General features: G+C 47.3%; 1 protein-coding gene across 3 annotated transcripts in view; it reads right to left on the reverse strand.

Annotated features, from left to right (window-relative positions):
• The window catches only part of LOC146182108 (latrophilin Cirl-like), a 450,055-nt gene that overhangs the window by 204,254 nt on the left and 224,665 nt on the right, over window positions 1-21,136 (reverse strand). Inside the window, exon 1 of one of the 3 annotated variants that reach the window (XM_084577116.1) lies at window positions 8,693-9,298. The exons of the other annotated variants lie outside the window; for them this stretch is intronic. The gene's annotated coding sequence lies outside the window, so the exon portion shown is untranslated. Of the gene's footprint in view, window positions 1-8,692; window positions 9,299-21,136 lie in introns of those variants that run through there. 3 annotated transcript variants of the gene reach the window in all.

The raw sequence follows: 21,136 nt of genomic DNA on the forward strand, positions 1-21,136 counted from the left end.
GTAAATAATAATAATACAAAAAGGTTATAGTTACGGTATTATCGTTCAGTTCAAAAGCCGCTATCCCGGTATGTCTCTCTACATGTGCTGCTGTCAGCGTATCATTTCGCTGCGTTAAAAATGCAGCGCTCGACTGCCTAGGACATCTCGAAAATACAGCGCTTCAGCCCTTCATGCGGTTTACGGAGAATGCAGACCTTGGCTAATCAATCTGATGCTTAGCAGTTATCCACACTAAACCGAACCACGTCAGCTTCAATTAACGTTCCCTCAACTTCTTTTGCTTGCTTCTTGGATATGCGTTTGTACTTTTACTTTCTGGAAAGACGTAGGCGACTAGTATCATGCTTTGTTTTTTTTTTTGTCTGCATTGCTGCTGATTTCAGTGATCAGACACCCGCGGCAACAACGGCTGACAGTTGGACAGGTTTCAGTTTAACACTTCGCTGCTCCTACCTGCTACAAAAAGAAAGCTGCGAGGCACTCGTAACTACAGGGCACGAAACTTACGAAGTACTGCTTCGCACTACTATACTTGCAACAGCAAAAACAGACAAGAAAAAAGAAAAAAAAAAAAAAGGAAACGGTAAGCATCCCCGAGCCGCAGAGCTACTTGCAACACTCCCTTTCTTACGATGTCTGGGACCACGTAGCATGATTCAGGTGCCAAGAGAGGAGAGAAAGTTATACAACAAGAACAACCAAAAATGACTGGCGTACAAGAAGGCAATCTCGACGAACACGGGACGGAGAACGACGCACACACGGAGGCGATCTTCTCACGTATGTGTCCGAGCATAACCGGAGAAAAGAGGAATAATAATAAAAAAAAAAAAAATGTCAAAACTGCCAAAAGAAGCAGAGACGAGAGACGTGGAAAAGAAGTCGCACGCCCCCTGCCGGAGCTGCCGCCCACCGCTGTTCGACGAGGGGCAAGAACAATGCGCAGTTTAGAGCGAGCCGTAGACGCCTCACAGGTGGCGCCCGAGGCAAGTGCTCCCCATCTCAGTGCCCCTTCCACCGCTCTGCTTTCTTCACATCCGGTCGACGAACGACAGCCGGGAACAGGTAATTTGGACGCGACACAACAGCTTTCCTCGCCTCGCGCCAAAAGAGTCCGCTGAACAGCAAGAGAAGAAGAAGAAGAGACAGAGTTTGGCGCAACGAAAGGGCTTTCAGCGGTGGAAGGAAGCTGGAACAATTTAGGCGTCTTCGAAGCGCGCAACTCTTCTTATTCTTCCTCCCATACCGTCTCCAATGGGTTGGGAACAGAACGCAGGAAGAAAGCGAGCATGACTTTTGCTTTTCACTCGGAATACGGATTCCCAAGCAAAGCGCATAGAAAAAGGGCTACTGCTTCTAATGGCCAGCCCACTCCATCACCAGAGTGACCCTATAGCTTCCTAGCACTTTTGCTTTTTCCAGCCTTTCCTTTACGTTTGCGCTTAGCGTGACGCCTCAAAGAACGCACCAGTAACCATGCGACTAGAGTATGAGAAAACACAGCCATGAACTAGCTATCTGGGAGCAGGATCACCCATCACAAATCACCCCGCTCCCCAACCCCCCACCCCAATTGCTTTTTTTTTTTTTTCTTGAGCATTTCTTCGGCATGTTAGTACTTGCATCATGGTAATAAAAGGGGAAAAATGAGGAGGGGAGGGGGGGGGGGGGGGGGAGGTTTGTGAAATGAAATCCAGCAGAAGGAGAAAAAATGGACCCTAGAGCTCTTCGAGTGTCTTTAAAGTGCTCTAGAAACACGCGGGGCCTGTGCAACTCTGAACCAGCAGGGTACAATCTCAGTCTCCGTATTAAGGGAAGCTTTGACGCCCTACTGCACTGGCCGCTCAATGAACTTCAGCACATAGCAGACGCGCATACCGACAGGACAGAGCAGTAACTCCCAATACTAAAGGTACAAATCGAGTGCATCTTGCAGATGACGTGTTGGTCGTGCCCAGCTTCTTTAAGACGGGAGGGCTGAGCAGAAGCAATACCCTGGTCTATGAAAGAGCAGGTGTAGTGCAGCACGTTATCGCCGCCTGCCGTCACGTGATCCAGGTAGGCCTTGCTGCGCCAGAAGGGCGAAGCAGGCAGCAAAGTTGGTGTTCTCACTAAGTCGCTTGTAGCAGCATCGCTACCGCAGTACTAAGCGTGAGCACGCGTCGATTGCAATGCTGGGTCCGGATTCCGAGTTGGCGTAGTTATCGAAGTGTCGCTGCCTCACGTGACCTCGAGTCATCTGATTGGTCGAAACGCCGGAACCGGGGGTTGCCACTACGGAACCGGAAGAGATGGCAACATCATGTCTCGGTGTTTTCATCAATCAAGAATACGGGCCCTGATCTTTTTTGCTTCTGGCGGTTTTATTTTAGCGTTTACGGCCCGACACCGTCCTATCCAACAGAACTAATGTTGTGTGCTGTTATTTTGTCCAGTTCTGTGTGCCAAATTCGTTTACGCTGAGCAAGAGCCAACTAACCGAGGCCCGGATGACCGTCCTATCATGTCCACCCGTTGTGACGTCATCGCCGTCCGTACTTGCGCGACTCGCAAGTATTGCATGCATTTTGTGCCTTTGCGAACTCGTCCACACCGCAGAAGGACCCTGAGCAGGTTGTGGCCGCTATACCACCGCCACAACAAACACAGCAACAGCAAACAACAGCAGGAGCAGCAGCGGGGGGGGAGTGGTGGTTGGCGTTCGCCTCAGACCAAATTCGCTTCCGCGCGCAGGGCCCGGCCGCCGCCGTCGAGAAAACACGTCCGCCGTGTTTCGTGGCCCCCGTTGTTCGCCCACCGCCGCACGGGAACCGGTTTCCACACCCCTCCTACCGTGGACGCCGGCCATCGTTAGGGCAGCAACGCCCTGCTCCCGCCGCTCCTGCTGCGAAGGGGGGGACCGATCGGGCGCGCATGGCGGGCCAGGAACTCGTGGCCGTCGTAGCGGAACTCGAGGCGCGACCAGCTGCGTTAAACTTTGTAGTAAGCACGCCAGCCATGAGCTCGCTAGCCTTCAGAATTGTCGGTCCACAGCTTCTTACGATAGGACAGTGTGCGAGCGGTTAGAGCTTGCGGGTATAAAGTCCCTGTCGCCTAACCTAAATTAACTCTGCTCGACTGTTGCTTTCAAACAAACAAGCGGCATGGTGGAATAATGACAAGCCTGTGCTAACACTGGAAATATACGCCAGGAAGCTAAGAGAGTTCGCTTTGCATTTGGCCGGTAGACAGTTATACGCATTTCTTTGCTATATGTGTGAATACCCCGTTCATCGTTGTTTGCTGGAGTCACCGGATGTATCTCATTTAAGTACACGAAGGACGGACACGTATAACCTGTTGAGGAAACGTCGAAATCCAGAATTATTCTCGAAATTTCAATTTTCCTCCTCGCCAAAACGTCGAACAGATATCAAGTATCCCATTACTTTTTTTTTTGTTTGTTTTATTGTGCTCAATGGTTTCATCGGTCGAAACCCCCCAACTCGAACGAACTCTACGAACACAGCCGCGACATCACTAACAAGTGCAGGAAGTCGGACACTCGACGCCAGTAGCTGGAAACCGCAAAACCCTACTCTGGGTGGTTAAAAACAACGCCCACGGTCACTGTGCTGGAAAGAGGAGATACGCCACTGATTACATAAGCCAGAAGAGCGGAGTGTACTGACAGCACAGCACGAAAAAGCTTGCGCCAAGGTCGGTTGCGATAGCGCCCCCACCACCCGCGGCACAAAGCAAGGCTTACTGGATTCCGTGTCCAGCGCTCTGCAAAGATAGGAACACTAGAGCGTGAGTTCTCTGAAGTGTTTCGTCCACAGCGTAAACATCCTGAAAGTGTAACACACCATCTGCTACCTCATCGCTTCAAACACAGATTTCAAAAGCGCTATGTGAAATTTGTCACAAGTGCTCGCACTCAACTATAAACCGAACTAAAGTACCTTGGCGTGACTGCGCTACGAGGGGACTTCGCAGTAACGAATGGAGTGATGCGAGCCAGTACGCAATACAGCGAACAGGAGAGTGCTATGAGAAACCGAGTGGATTGCACGTACGTACATGATTCGAGTGCAACGCGCACTCGAATCCGTACTCGCGGGCACGAAGCGGACACTTCGCACCTGAGATATAGGTTGCCGCCTTTTTCGCCCCCTTATCTAGACACAACCGACAGCCTTACAGCTGCGTAAAGGCAGCCGTCAAAGGAGTGAAGTGAGCAGGCAGTCAACGCAAGCTCGAACAGAGTTGCCGCTCTTATAAAGTCGGCGCAATGCACGAGAGGGAGAGATTCCGCGTAGAGAGAACCACGATGCCCGCCAAGATTAGAAACCCTCGACTAGGAGGTGTAATCGCACAGGAGATATTCTGATATCCTCAAAGGAGAGAACGGAGCAAGTGCTGCAGGGCCTTTCTCCTCCAACTCGCGTCTTCAGTACATGACGAAAAATAAAATGGCCAACCACACGGTGTAGTTACGTTGCGAACAAAAAGCATCAAAGAAAGAAAAAAAAAAGAGTAAACTCCTCATCTCGCCTTCCTCATGAGCCTATACTTTGAGCGACGCCGTTTAACACAGGAAAAGTAACTTGCCGCAACCAACCATAAGTAGCTCGCAAATCCAGCGGTCTCCCGGTCGCGTGCTCCTGACACTCCGAGATAAGTGGCCGGTCTTTTCACCGCTGACTTGGCATTCCCCGAGAATTACGCTTTGCGGCTGTGGCAGTTTACTACAATCCCACAGTTTCACCTGCATAGAAAAACAAAAACAGCACGGGAACGCAGCAGTGACGGCAAGCTCGCATTCGCGACGCGTTCTTCGCACGCCGCTGTCTTCCCAGTGAAAGAAACCTAGCAGTGAGAAAGAGAGGGGGAAGAAGCGATCATCACAACTGAGAGAGGGGAAAAAGTTGGTCGGAGGAAGAGGACAGAAACAAAGGGGCAACTCGGTCCGACCGGCTTCAGCAGGAGCAGGCAACAGGCTCCTACGCCGCAAGCGCCCCGCTCCACACCACACGCCCGCTAATCTGCACAGCCGGTCACGATAAACTTGGTCGCGGCTACAGCGGCTGCGGAGGTCCACGGTAGTGGCGGCTCGCACAAAGTTTCGCCGCCGGTTTCGACCGGGAGAGGGGGAAGAAAAGAGAGAAAGGAGGAGAGGGCAAGATCGCACGAACTGCTTTCGGCCGCAGCGGCGGCTTTGGCGCGTCCGCATTGTTTATCGCGCCAGCCGCGCCGGACAGCCAAGACAATGAGAGCGCCTTGATGACGGCGACTCGCAGAGAGAGCGGCGGCTCGTCCTTACGTATGCAGGCATCCGGCCGCCGCGTCGGCTCCTGCTGCTATGCTTGGGTCAGCGCTCCCTGTCAGCGCCACAGACCGCTGGTGCGGCAACGACGGTGACGCAGCCCTCCCTCTCTTCTCTCCGGGGTGCGTGCCACGACGGCTCGGGGAAGCAGTTATGTTACCGCGGAAGAAAGTTAAGACAACGCCCCCGCCGCAACTGTGCTTCCGTCCGAAAAGGCCGCGGCGCACGCAACCGGCGTTTTCAATGTGCCGCAACCGCTTTGGCTTGTGATACGCCCACAAAGGTTTGAGGAAAGTAAAGACGCGGCGAGTTTCATGATCTCCGAGGACAGTGCCGTGGTGGACGGAGGAGAGAGATGAGGCAGTGTTACACGGGTTGGAAAGAATCCACTGACAGCATAGGTCGCAGATCGTATAAATATATTTAGATTACATACATCTGGAGCACATGGGCGTGCTCTGTCAGCACACTTTTTTATGTTTGTTTTCGGGGCAAATAGAGCAGCTAGATTCATTAAGAAAATCGGAACATGCTTAGGGCACCTGGTGCAAGTATAGCTCAGCCTGCATGAACACTTATTTACAAACACTGCAGGTCCTAATCCGGCCCACGCACTCCACCTGTGGCGACCCCTGAACGGGCTGACGATTACAAATGATTGTTCAGTGCGAGTGACAAGCACATTTATTTGTTCTCTGCAGCTTTCTTCTGGACAGATATATGTTTTAGAAGGGTTGTTTTGTAGGCGAGTTGGTGACCCATACTTCACCATGTGACGCTCTGTGGTGTGTTTTTTTCTACGCCTTGTCTGCCGCGCCGAAGCATATTTTGAAGCACAGATATATGGCCATGAGTCATCTTGAGCACACAACTAACAATAAAACATGTTTTGAGTGCAAACTGATTGTACCGTTTCATTCTGGAGCACCTATAACGCCAAAAAACCACTGCATCGGAAACGGTCAGGTTACACAGGAAACGAAAATAAATCGTCGATGTTTCGCTTTCTTTTTTGGGCAACCAAGCACAATTCTTCGCAGTCTCCTACTCTGACGCGAGTGTCCCGATAAAACACCCGAGACACTTATCACCGGCAGCCGGCGAGCTGCAGTGCTATCGGCGGCTCGCCGCAAAGCACGATGTCGAGCAGCAGAAGGATGGATGAGCAATCTCGGCTAGTCGGAACAAAAATGCTGACAAACGGCAGTTCTCGAGTCGAGTGCGCTCTTCAGTCGTCGGGTAGGATCCGAGCCACCTTATACAACTAGTCATACACATTCTAAAGCGCCGCTTTTGGTGGTACTTTCAATTCGATATATACTTTGCCTATCAGCGATTATAAAACCCCGCCACTTTGAGTGATGCTCCGAAATTGAGCTGAGCATTCGCAATTGCAGCTTACACCCCCCCCCCCCCCCCAATTTTGCCTTTATACAGATGCGCCCTTTTTATAGGCGAGACAAATTAGGCACCCGTGCAATGCCACTAATGTGCGATGTCTGCACAGTAAGGGCCTCAGATAGCAAGATTTCGGAACCCTCCACGTCCTATATAGCCTGAGAGACTTTGTGACGTTCAAGTTTAATATCAAATAACACACTCTTATAATCGATCGGGTGAAAGTACGCCCTCGTTTTAATAACTTTCGGGCAAATGAAAATAGTTTTCACATTATTCATTACAGTGTGTCGCAGACATAGCGGTGGGCTGACGCCTGCTTAATCTAACAGTGCAGACTTGTCCCTTGATTTGTTTGCTTTCTCATCACAGCTACGTATTATCTGCGAGCTATACGGTACAGTTGCATTGAGGTTGAATTACCGCGTTGTTAATGCAACTGACGACAATTATCATACGAGTAGGTCGGCCATGTCTCATCGCTATGGGATGGACGCCTCCTCTAGATCACTGGGAGTCGATAATGGAACCAAATAGGCACCGATGCGTCCCAGCAGGGTTATGTTTGAATGAAATATATTTCATTTACCAGCATGATGACCCAGCAGTAATGCAGCCAGGATTTTATTTTTCCTGAACGTACGAAGTGCTGATTAACTGAATTTAAGAGAGGGGAATGCTGCAATGGAATCTGGTATACCAATAAATTATTTGCATCCAGACCATTTGATGATGTGGTCATCACACAACGCATGAGACCTGTCCGGAGCTCGCTCTGCGGGCTGTGTATTGACTGCATTCCTTCCCAATCATGCGGCATATTCCGCTCGACGTGTTAGTGCTGAAATCTTAAACCTGAAGTTGTTTCGCTTCCTCGCCTCTCAAAAGGCAAGTCGATGAGCACTTGCAAACAGCAGATCATCGGTGATTAACACAACGCCACACATCAAGCTGCGCAAGCAAACGAATGAGGTGGAAGTGCTGCGTTATCGACTTTTTTTTTTTTTTTCCTTTCAGGCGAATCCATAAGATCTAAATCTTAGAGCGCGTGAAAAGTACGGCATGCGTTTGCTCCACGAGGAGGGTCAAGGGCGCGCGAACTACGTTGCATCTTGCGAGTGGCCCGTGCTCGAAACAAGATCCGATCAAGCATCGGAAACTTCAACCGGGCACTCGAGACAGTTGCGAAAATCGCCTGCGTGCTCTAAACAAACCGCGGCATCGCAGTAGCAGTGCTGTTCATTTGCAAGCTAAGGAAACGACGCAAGTCAGCGAGCGAAGCTGACGCCACCCTCCCTCATTTTTGTCTGTAGACGCGGGAGAGAAGCGCTGACAGACACGCGACGAGGGCGACTGCGGGCCACCGTAGCCCAAGAAAGACGACAAACGCCAGGGAACCGGGAGCGTGACGCACGACCCAAGCACTCGGGACGGATTGGAACGCCGAGCGGCGCAAACGTGCTCGAGCACGTGGTGAGAAGGAAACAGACGTCGCACAGATGTTTCAGAGCGCATCCCAGCGTGTGCAGGTTCCAAAACAGTGCTAGCTAGCCATTCCCCGAGGTGGCAGAAAATGCTGTCTCCTGACAGCTTCCAAGATGAAGTTAGTACGGCGGGCGAAACTTCTCGGCACTGTGAAAACAGACGGAAGTGTTTCGAAACAAGCCGGCGTGGAACTGTCGGTGACAGGTTCGCAGCGCCGTACATGCTACAGTTGTGCAAAGACAGCGCGAATGGATTAGCCGGAAAGGTGTGAACAAAGTATGCGTCCGGTGCAACTGTTAATAAAGACGGCTGTAGCGTTTACGAAAATCGCGCAAGTTCTCGTGACGGGCGACGAAAGCTACGTGGCAGGAATTCCATGATGTACAGTGCTTTTGAGTACGGCGATCGTGCTGACGACGGTCGTGGTTAGGAAATTAAACAAATACATAACGTCACAAACACACAGCCATGCAAACGGAAATGAAACATCTATCTCACCAGATATGCAAGAAGCATCTAAGGCTCAGCCAGTCGTTGTTATCCCAGAGCCGCACACTTGTAAGTGGCAGATGAAGCCCGTGACCGCCGATCAAATCCTGGTCACTCTTGCGTCCGGACGAATCGGTTGCAACGGAACTGAGCGACGAACTCTCAGTCGAGTTTCACTGTCATGCCGGTGGATTCAAATGCGCGCAACGATCGGCGGATATCGTCTCGCACCGCAGATGGCCAGCTACCTGTTGTGCAGGTCCCGTGCTCCTTTGATGGCGAATCACCGGAAGCGCACAGTAGCAACGCGATCCTCTCCGCAAAAAAATTGAAGATCGCGTCACTGATCGCGCACCCACGTTGGCACACTTGCAGCACGATTCTGGCAAAAAGCGACAATCAGCTTAGCCCTCCGGATAAGTGAGGCATTAGACGAAGGTCCAGACAGGCGTGCTTCCCAAACAACAAAGTGCGCGCCGCTCCACAGGTCAGGCGGCAGCGAATCGACAGTGCCCTCCACTTGAAAGAACTCGCGCACCACAGAGTACAAACGGCCGACGAAGCACGGCCGAGAGTAGCGTCTGATCCGAACACGGCGCGCGCGAAGCGCCCGCGAGAGGCGCCATCGCGCTAGCCGCTACCTCCTCTCTCGAACTGCGCGCACTCTCCGCCAATGGGAGGGCGAGATTGAAAAAGGCGCTCCGCACTCGCCGATCCGATTGGAGAAGGGGGCGCCCTCTCTCACCCAGCACCCCGGGCTGCTCGCTAGGGCGAGTGAAGCAACCAACGTTGGAAGCAACAGAAGGCAAGCGGGCACCTCAGAAGAAGCACTTTGGGTAGTGTCTGGCACTGCCTTGCCTGTCTGCCTACAGGGGGCTCGCCACGGTTTGCCTTCGTCCACACTCTCTGGTGTATATGTATATATACATATATATTTGCTCCTCTAGCCGATACCAAGGGCGAGAAAGTGGTCCCCTCCGCCCGCTGCTCCCAGAGCTCCCGTTCATGCGCTTGTTTCGTGATCTGTTCTCTTGTTTGGCTTCAGCCTCCCACGCGAAGACCTCTCCCTGCCCCACCGCCTGATTTCCCCGGACCACGCGTCCGCGTCGTCTCGAAGTCGGCAGAAAACACTATGGCGTCGTCCAGGTTAATCAAGCAGACATGCGTCTCCCGTCCGGCCTGCCCTCCCCGACGCCTTGCGCTGCGGTCTCCGGGCTCCCAGGCCGCTCTTTTTGGGGCTGGCCACTCGGGTCCGGAAATGAAAACGTGTTGCTCCTGCGCTCCGGCAGCCGCCGCCGGGAGTCATATCGCCGGTCTCGTCGTCGGCTGGCTAGTCGTCGATCCTCGTTTTGGAGCCCGTCATCCGAGAGTCGGGCACGCTTTTCGCGCCGGTGGTGGGCTAATAACGTACGCGGGGAAAACCCTGTCTGGCCCGGAGGCAGAAAAGCGTCAATCAGCGTGGCGCTTACCCGCGCGCATTGCGCGGCCACCTGAAGCCGTTGGCTTACTGCGAAACAGCGCACATGTGAAGAAAGGGGTCATGAAAGCTCTTTGTTTGCGTGTGTCATCTTCGCCGTTTGTTGAGACGAATACTATCAACTTGCAAGTCTGAAGCGGTCGCAGAAGTAAAAACGAGGTCGCCGGCTTGGTTCACCGATAGCGAGAGCTGCACATAAAAGTGCTGCAGTGATTAGTACTTGTTATTTTATGTTCATTAGAGTTAGCATAGCGCTTGCCGCCTTGTGCGTATGCTAAGAAGGCGACGGCTGCAGGCGCGCGCCTTGCAGGGCTTAAAAAGGCGACTGCATACCCAATGGTGGGTTTGTAAGAGGGTGATTACTTTTATCCAAACAAAAAGATTGACGCGTAACCTCCCTCCTTTTTTGTTGTTGTTGTTTTGTGGCCTTCAGACAGCCAGAAATGCATTGAGCACGTTGGACCACCCAAGACACCCATAAATCCGCGCCAGTTTCACGTACCAGAACACTGCGGTGCTATGACTCTCTAATGAGATCGAACATTTGGTGCTTTGCTGTGTCAACAAATTGCCTCACCCTTACGAGGCGGTGTAATCACCCACTGCATTTCCGTGATAGTATCTGGAAACTGTTACGGACGGTGACACAGTTGTTTACTCACCTAATAGGGAACTCACTCCGGTGGAAGTAACTATTTCTGCTCATATCACTTCTCCAGTGTTGTTGGTGCTAGTAGTTATTATAAACCCTGTGCCATTACTCGACTGATCAGCGAAGTTCCGCTTTCGTAGGCCAATTGAACATTCAGTTAGACTCAATAACTTCTTTCGGACTAAATATCTTCATCATGCAATGATTCTGCCTCCACAGAATTATTAGTTTATCGACTGTCTTCTTCAATAAGATCTGAAGAATGTCTATAGGTTATAACCACAGCTAATTTTCGACTTCCGCCTATACCTTAGACAAATTTACGGCCCCTGTAGCTATAGATGACCTTATATATAGGCTTTTACAGACTTCAGTATGAGAGAGAGAGTAATTTAATGAGAAGAAAGGTGGAGAGGACGGCCGGTGGTAAAGAGATCCTGGCCTGCTACTACACACTGGGGAAAGGGCAAAGAGGATGTTGAAGGAGTTAGGGTGTCAATAAAGGGCGATAATGTCATAGTACAGCGAGGTTTCACTTGTGGTCCGAGTTATTCAGGAGTCCATGCACAGAATAAACAAAGTCGTGAAATTTAATATGCAGCACATGTCTTGGACACACACCACTTGCCATTGAACAAACACCGCCACAATTGCAAAGAGCTCTGTACTCTGACATGCCAGCACGAAAGCAGGAACACGGCCAGAAAAGCTCGAAGTAAAGTACGCACTTGAGGAGACCATGCACAGTTGTAAACGCAAAGTGCATATGGCCAGGACACGCAATACATGTCACTGAACACACAGGTCGACACAAACGTGGAAGTACGCAGAAGAGGCAATTCACCAGAAAGAAGCTCTAAGTGCGCTGATACACGTTTCGGCACAAGCTCGTATGCACGTGTGGTAATCACTCACTTCACAGCACACGCAAATGTCACAGGCGGGAATCTAGGCCCGTTTCACTTAAAAAAAAAAATCGATCAGCTATGCACCAGTTATCAGTTTGTTTTGCCCTGGCTCCTAGAATTTTTTTCCTCGAGAGAGGGCGGCTGTCCAACTGTTTGAGAGTATTTTCCAAGGCCCTCCTAGCGTCACTATAGTTAGGGCACTCACAAATAATATGAAAAATTGTTTCTGGAATGTTACAGTTCACGCAATTCGGGTTTTCTTCAACTCCGATCGTGTGGAGGTAGTCTTTGGTGTACGCGACTCCAAGCCGCGTAACCGATGGAGAAGAATTGCTTGACGTCACGTAACTTTAGATGGTACGTGAAGTCGCGAGCATTCATGCATCTAGCCGAGAGATGCGACCCTGCTGATGGCTTGCATCGACTCAGTGTAGACGCATAGCAGACTGCAATGAATGAGCCAGTAAGGTTACGGCGTCACTCCTTGAGAATGAGAGGCGTATATGGAAGGCTGGTCTTCATGAGCCAGTTTGGATTCCGCATCAGCACTCTGTGATACCGCAATGGCTGGGGATCCATTGAAACTTGATGACGTGGCCACGCTGGAAGGCCTCAGCAAGCAGAACAACAATTTGCCCGACTAAACTATTCATATGTACTTAGTTTTATGTACGTTTTTATAGTCTGTAGTGCAGGTCTCGAGTCGCAGAATATTGTCCAGTGATTTGTGTACTGCTGATCAATGTATCGGATGGCCTCTCTTATGCCTGCCAATTCATTTGATGTGGATGATGTTTTATGCATAAGCTTAAAGCGGTGACTGTACGCGCTTCTAGGTACTACAAACTCCGCTGCTGAAGATGTGGTCGTCACTGAGCCATCGACAAAAACAGTCCGAATTTCGTATTTCATTTCATTTCATTTATTGATCCCTTAAAGGCCCGAAGGCATTACATAAGGGGGGGCTTATTGGTTTACAACGGCGATGATGGGAACGTGCAAAACAATAAAAAGAACAAACATAGAAACAAACATAAAGGGGGTTGTAGTCATATCAGGGTTTCCCAGCAAATGATACATCATTTGCTGAATTTGCTGAATATGAGTATTGAATATAAAGGCCAATGAAAATTAAAATGGATTTTGACTTAGGTTTTAGATTGTCCATAGAGACTCAGCAGTACGTCTAAAGGATGACAATATAGTTTATGCGCCTCAATAGAAAGTCTACAGGTCATTTTTATACGGATGCTCACAGGGCAAGATTGTGCATTCTTCCTGTATGCCTCGTTTATATCTGACATGCGTAGTGTATTACTGAACGCAGGCAGCCAGAAGGCATGGTACTGCCAACTGTCCCTTTTAATATGGAATAGTCGTACATGCACGTATCGGCTTTGCGAGAAGTAACGAGACAAACAGGCTTGCTTTCTGAAACGTCTTTTGGGAGTACAAAACACACGGATGAAGGGAAAGTGGACATCAGATAGACATTTGTGCCAATTACTCCGGCGCTACCTTTATTTTTCTTGAAACGACAAAGTGATAAGAGCATTTTGCCGCACAACGAAATGCAATTCTCTGATATCACGCTGTACGCGAACTGTTGGTAAACATCCATTTTCCGTTCCTTGTTGTTCCGTCATCTTTATTTACTGCATGGGATGCACATGCGCTACACATTTAGTTTTATTAAATACAAAAAATAGCTTAGTATAGCTCCACCGCTTGTGATGTCGGGGGCGGGCGTCCCCCGTTGGGAAATGTTATTTCAATATACTGACCGCAGCTAATTATTTTTCTACTTGCCCTCTGTTAACCCTTAATGATAGAATAATTGCCTGCGTACACATGTCTACTCCAAAATGAAACTACACTTGGAAACTGTGCGAGAAATATCCGCGTATACCACTTCCTTACCGCGTCTGGACAGCTGTTCTCTTTCGGCGTTGGCAACACGCCCCAAGAATCAACTTTTTTGGTCGATGCTCTCAAAGTCTTGCGTTTAACCTTTTCCGCCGATACATGCCGTTCGACTGGTGACTACGCCACCACGACAGGTCCTACATACATAGCAGTATACGCTACCGCTTGCAAAAGCATTGCCTTTCGTACAGTGGGCGGTGTATCTTCATACAACTGCACTGCACTCCTACGCAGTTGGAGCATATTCGAGAGCGGAAGGCTACGGACAGGAAAAAAGAAAAAAAGACATTCGCCGCAAGTTACGAAATTCAGAAGAAAGCGGAAGGCTTTCAAATAGACAAACATGTGCTCACTTTCATCGGGTACAAAGCGCGCGCGAAATATGCGGAGCGTATCGCGTGACGAGTCTGCGTGCGTGCGACTGAAACGCGATGCGGTTTGCGGAACTGTACGTCTCTGTTTCTGTATTCTCTCGTTTCGTGAAATGTTAGGCACGCTTTTGTTAATGCCGCCGTCGATGACGTCATGAAAGACAAACCGTCATGCATATGCAAGAAAAAAAGACGGCAGCAAACTCGTACCTTGATAGCATAAATGTATCCTGTACCTATACCTGGGCGAAGCTGTTGCATTTATAGAACCACGTAATTCATGGAGACTCAAGGGTGAAAAAACAAAACAATAATAACGTGAAGCACATATACAGTGGCCGGGGCGGCAACAAGCAAAATCCATAAAGGAACCTTTCATTACACCACGGCTTTGTCGCATAAAAAGGAGACGATACACTGTTTCACTGTACAATATCATGGCAGTCCTTGAATGGTATATTGGTTGTGTTACAAGTATTCATTGATTATTCTCGTATTGAGTAACGAATTGTAAGGACGCGCATAAGACTCGCTTAGCCATATAGACAGAAAATACTTACATACATGAGTGCATATAGTGTATATATGAACTCTCTATCTGAAGCAAACGTTCACGAAACATGGGGAATAAAGATTACCTTGGCCCAACCACACAAGCCAATCGACTAATGCATGTGTGGATTAAATAGATGTATTGTAAGAGCATATACGTCCCCCTTGAAACGGGGCGGTGGCTTTCTCTACCATGCTCAGCCTTTTTTCCCTATGTGTTGAATGTTGTTATTGATCCGCCAAATATTTCTTTGGTTCAGTTTTTACATCTTACTTCTACAATTATGTCATCTGTCTGCTTTTTAACCCCCAATCTTCCAATCGTTGTTTGTAAACTTGCGTCGCGGATTCATTCACCCGACCACTGGTGTTTCTGAACCCTATAGGGACTCAAGGAGAGTGACTGAACCTGCATCTCATATCCGGATGGATACTATCACATTCGAGTAATATAGCTGTTCAATGGTTTCTACGGGTTCCACACGCTGCACACATCATCTTTTGGTTAAATTTGTTTTTGTAGCTGCGTATTCTAAAGCATCCAGATCTATAGCTTCAAAGAATAAGGCACTGCCTACTGAGTTCTCAAAAAAGACCCTTTCCTGATCTGCATTTTACAGTTTAAATACATTGCTACGCTAGCTTATTTTCCACGGAATATATCCAAATTTTTACCTTCTGTGTTTCCTACCGCCTGCTGTTTAACGCTGTTTATTTCTCCGCCCTTGTTCCCTGCATATCTACTGGTTAGTTTCTTGGTTCTTTTCCCTCCATTTTGAGTCAGTGCTTTTTACATAGGTATTATACTTTAGCTTCCCACTTGTCACTCTCCCATTTTCCTTCTCATATAATATTTTACTCAGAGCTTCCCATGCTTCGTAAGATGTACCACCTCGTTCATGGTTTTGCCGTGGGAACCTACTGCTAATCGACCAAATGCTCTCTGAATTATTTCTATGGAGACATGCATGCCTTCATCTGCTGGTAACATAACCTGGCGACCAGGATGCGAAAAAGAACGTTTTTTTTTTTCGATAACTGGCACCCTGCAGATGTTTTGATACTGACAACAAACGCTAATATCTACTCGTATACGCTCGCATAATTCACTGAGATATAAACTATTAATGCCAAACGCAATTGTGAAAGACCTCCTTGGATGCTGCTTCAATAAATGCCTGCTTTATACATTCGTGTTTATCCAATTCTCTTAAAAAAAAAAATTATTACGCCTAATCGGTTTTGTTAAATTTATTATTTTTTATTCCTCTATACACGCTCCATGAATGTTTGAAAAATGTGTACGTTGAGCCGGCAGCTTCCATAGCGGTTCTTTTTCGCGTTCTTACACCACGTCAATTTGCCATAAGCATGGCCAAAAGCAAACGCATAGTGCACTTCTCATCACGTTATAGATTAGATAGGATCAGAATATGGCAGCAAAGTGCTTCGCTGTCTATAGTGCCCTGCCCTGAAGCGGGCTACGCAGCTTACTCTAGTGGAACCGGCTTACGAGGTTAGCGCGGAATTCGAGGTTAAGAGGATCAAAGGCAAATAACGTTAAAACTCTCGGCCGAAATTCAATTTATTCTCCACCGAAATTGCTCTCCTCACAGAGTTTTGTCTCTCTTTCACGACGTGGCTCGCTAGTTTGCAAACGGTGGCAGCTGACTGAGCGGTTTCATCGAAATTGAGAATCGCTGGGAAACTTGGGCTCCTGACAAAAGCGAGTAGCTTGTTGATCGAGTAGTAACTGATATAAAAATCAGGCGAAGTAATGACAGTGCTGAACACCAATTCATACAATATATAATAGACGGCACAGCGACCCTTTTCCTCAAGCACAGAACGGTAACAGGGTTGGCGCTTAATTGTAGGCACTACTTCAGGGTCGTTTTTACAGCCCTACAAGTTTAATACTGTCCAGGGCTTCGAGCCATCCGATTGGCGAAAACACCGGAACCGGATGCCACTACCTCTTCTGGTTCCGGTGTTTCCGCCAGTCAGACGATTCGAGGTGCGGATCCAGGAGAATTTTAGTTCGAGAGTGTTGATTTCCGGGATGAATCGTAAAACCGCGAGGTGCCTATAGGAAGCCGGAATTTTTACCCCCCCCCCCCCCTAAAAAATAAATAAATAAAGAAGATAAACGCGGGAGGTTAGAACCCCGGAAGTTATCATAGAAAGCGGGCACGCGAAACTCTAGACAGTTATTGCTTCGTTTTTTTTCTTCTTTGTTATCACAGCTACCGCCGGGACGGATAGCTTGAGCGCTTAACTGTCAACCTCTCGCACTGTGAATGCGTCATTCGCCTTTATGAGCTTCGTCCATGCTCGATAAGGACCATACACCTAAGTCACTGTGATGGCAGTTTTGTGGTAATGAAGCATAGCGTATAAGGCTGCTGCCCTATCTAATCGGGTTATCGTTATCTGTTCTGGGCAGCACTGTTGAAGCTGTGCTCTGCACCACAAAATGGTAACTAGTTCATTTGTGTATTTTGTAAATAACGTACAAAGCTCCCGCTGTCGTTTCTTCCTATCGCTCCCCTCTGTACTTACACTTTGTATAATTATCCTGATTCCTTTTAGTTCCCGCCGGCCGCAGCGCAGGAGCTTCAGATATTAGATAGCAGTTGTCGCGGCCGGTAACTCTTTTCCTTCCTTTTTGATAATTATTTCAATGCGGAAGCGAAAGGAAACGAGACGTGCTTGCGAACATACTTCGTATTTGAATAACTTGGCTAAATTGGTGGCAATTCTTTCTTTATTTCCCTCACCGCGCGAGTATTGTTTTATGCAACGCAAATAGCACCTCGACTAACGTGGGAAGACGACGCTTGTTGTTGTTGTGCTGGTTTTTCTGGCGCATAAGCAGCTAAGGCTATCATGCGCCAAGATCAAGGTTAAAGACGCGTGGCAAATAAAGACATTTTCCCTCCTCAAGATGCAACTTGAGAAACAGAGCATTTATCAAGATTTGTTTATTATTTTGGGCTGAAAAAATGTCTTGGTTACATTATTATTACACATCATGTTGAAATGAAGCTAAATGAATATGCTATTTGATAATATGCATTTCGAAAATTTTCTGCACGATAGAAAAAATTTACCTCTCAAATGCAAACTTTGCCGAAAAATTGGTAAATATTTACCGCAGGCGTGCGAAAACGAAGATTATTTCTGAAATTCAGAAATATAGAAAAAATTGCTTCTTTTACTGCGTAAAACAAACCGAACGTTTAGCGCTTTGGCTGACAAATACATCGCGCTACAAATACTCGTTCGTGCCTCGTAGAAAGCAGTATTTTGTGGGTGTTGCAATATATATATATATATATATATATATATATATATATATATATATATATATATATATATATATATATATATATATATATATATATATTTCTCAACATATTTAATTTTGGAAATGCTGGAAAGTAAATGCGCGTATATAAACCTTAAATATTTTTCTAAATAATCCACTATTCAATAACATGAGCTCAATGTTCATCTACAAACAAACAAAATCAATACATTCAGTGAATGTAACAGAGAAGCTTAGGAACAAATGCGAATATTATGACATAATAAATTGGTAATATGCACTTCCTGTTGCACAAAAGTTCAGCCGCACTCCTAAAAAGTTTCCACCTACAAAAGAAAACCTTAATTCGCAAACCAAGGCAAACCGGCGCGAAAAAGCTTTTCAGTCTTAAAGAGAAGCGTACAGGTATCGAACAAGCCAAGGACAGTACCAAAATGTCTTGGGGGCACGAAAGTCACTAGAAAATAAACTGAAATTACTCCAATAAACAGTAGCAGAAGCTATTACATTCTTGAAAAATGAGAAAGCCATAAAACACGCCTTTGAATTTGCAAGGTTTTTGATGTGCAATTCCATATTTCTTTTTTTTGCTTTTTTTTTGCAATCGGTTAGTCGCCAGATGTACTTATTCGAGTAGACTAAAATCTTACGGCTGCATAAAAGAAAATCCCGACAGCATCATTACCTCTCGTCATTTGCGTGATCCATCACGAGGCGCCCCATTTTATTTACTGCAAAGCTTTCTGGGGTGTCTTTTGTCGGACAGACTGGCAGCACCAGTTGGACTGGAAGTACCCAAACATTGGCCGCTTAATCTAGATAGATTGCAAGTAGCGGACATCGTACTGTGAACATCAATATTACGCCTTAGGGTGCCAACAAAATTAGCCCAACGGTAGTAGGATAGGAATGCTTCCTGACAGGCAGCTATTGATCTTTCGGGCCGCTTTGACCTAGTATTAATTGTAAAAACTAGTAGTAGTAGTAAAATCAGGCGTCATGACGTCATATTGGGGCTCTTTGCTACTATACTAGCATTCAAAAAGGCATTGCGACGCACCGTCAACCTTAAAACAATATTTTTTTTTTTTTGTATTCAAAAAAAAAAAAAAAGAACACCGAATATAAAACACCAAACTTATTATTTTTCAACTGACTTTACTTATCACCATCTTTCCCGAATAATAGCTTGGAAATAACTGTAGAAGCAATGTTTGCCCGCGCCTGAGGACACCAAATTTTAAAGGGTTAAGCGGGAAAAGCAATTAACAGCACCTGTCCTGGTATTGTAGTCCTTTAACAGTCATAAAATATTTGTATTTTTTTATTGACATTATCTTACTTTCTCATTGAATCAATAGAAGCGAAAAGCAATTGAAGACATTCAATACTAGTGCAATAGAAACACATTGCCTCACGCTCAATAGAATAACAAATAAGTAGATAATATTTCACTTACATTGCGCACTGCAGCGCGACATTACACATTGCTCTAACAGAAAACATTCAGCAATACGGCTGGGACACTGAAGACAAAGCTTAATATTAGTGCTGAATGTAGAACGCTTAAGATGCATTTATGAAATATTGATAGACACAAAATATATTGTTCTGGTGCAAACCAAAATAAAAATCCACAAAAGATCTGCTTCTTAATCTAATTCAAATGCTGTATATTATTTTTATTGCCCTTGCAGTAAACATGCACTACAACAAACGAAACTTCGCCGTTCCAACGACGCACTGCATACATTGCATGAAAATTTGTTCTGAACTATATGCGACCATTCATAATTCATCACCGAGAGTTGTCGGCACACCCTGCATACCCGGCACATAAACAAGAGCATGGAGTTAGAGCTGTGTGCAACATGCTGTCACGAAAACCTTACCATGCAGAACACAGGGAGGTACTGATACATCAGCCATTTTGTTTTCTTCCACGTTAAAAACGAGCTGGGGTGAAGCACTATATATACCTCTGTTGCCAGCATAACGGCACCGCCTTATTTTTTCGCGTGCATCATATTTTGCAACCATATTGTTGAACGGTATTGGTAGGTATATATTTTATCGGAAGTGAACGCACAGTACCAGTTCAGTTGATTTCTGCACGCCATGGGAGAAGGGTCTGCACGATGAATACGCACGCGTGCTTGACGGAAGCTTCACGTATGTAGTTTTCATTCACGATATGCCTGCAGTAGCCGGCAAAATTATAGGTATCTAAAATGTTCAGAGCAACAAACTTCTTTGATCCACAATACAGTATGATAAAACTTATGATATGATATGTATATGTGATATGATATGATATAATAGTATGATATGATAAGTACAGTCTGAAAGGAAAAAAATACGATGAAAATTGATTTCAGGTGACAAATAGAGCAGCAGGTGTCCCACACCTCGGTGGGCACCCAATCCACATCGTGGGGGAGGGGACCGAGTAGGGAATACAAAAAGAAAATAAATGAAGAGGCTTTTTGATGGTGCACTCGTCGCAGGTTAAAATTTCGGCCACCAGGCGTTTTTTAGGAAGCGCTAATATCGTACACTTCAGGGGCCCGTTGCGTTTTGCCTCCACCGAAATACGGCCGCCATTACTGTGGTCACGGATAACAGACGGCAGATGAATCGTGAGACAAATAGCTTTAGTATAGCCGGGGTATTCAAGCACAGATGTATATAAGCACCGCCTGCCTCTGGCAGGCATGGCAGGCATGGTGCAATATATCTGGCCAGACATGTACGGGCGTCGATATAGAACCGTATTAGCATGCGCGCAAGCAGCAGCGCGATCAGTCTTGGATAGATCATGTTTAGACAATGTCCGGCCCACCTGCCTACGCGTCATGACAGCCACGACGGTCACTCTTCCGGTGCCGCCTGCCGACAGAGAAACCGACCTCCGGCTGTGCCTGTATACGCGTGTGGACGTCTTGCTCCGCGTCATGTTGGCTTCGCGGTTTCCAACGACAGTGTGCCCCCCCCCCCCAACACACACACACACACACACACACACACACACACACACACACACACACACACACACACACACACACACACACACACACACACACACACACACACACACACACACACACACACACACACACACACACACACACACACACACACACACACACACACACACACACACACACACACACACACACACACACAGACACACACACACGCACACACACACGCCTAATTACCCAAATGGCATCCAC

The sequence above is a fragment of the Amblyomma maculatum genome, chromosome 8 (assembly GCF_055883805.1).
Source record: "Amblyomma maculatum isolate TAMU_Amacu chromosome 8, ASM5588380v1, whole genome shotgun sequence".
NCBI classification, from domain to species: domain Eukaryota; kingdom Metazoa; phylum Arthropoda; class Arachnida; order Ixodida; family Ixodidae; genus Amblyomma; species Amblyomma maculatum.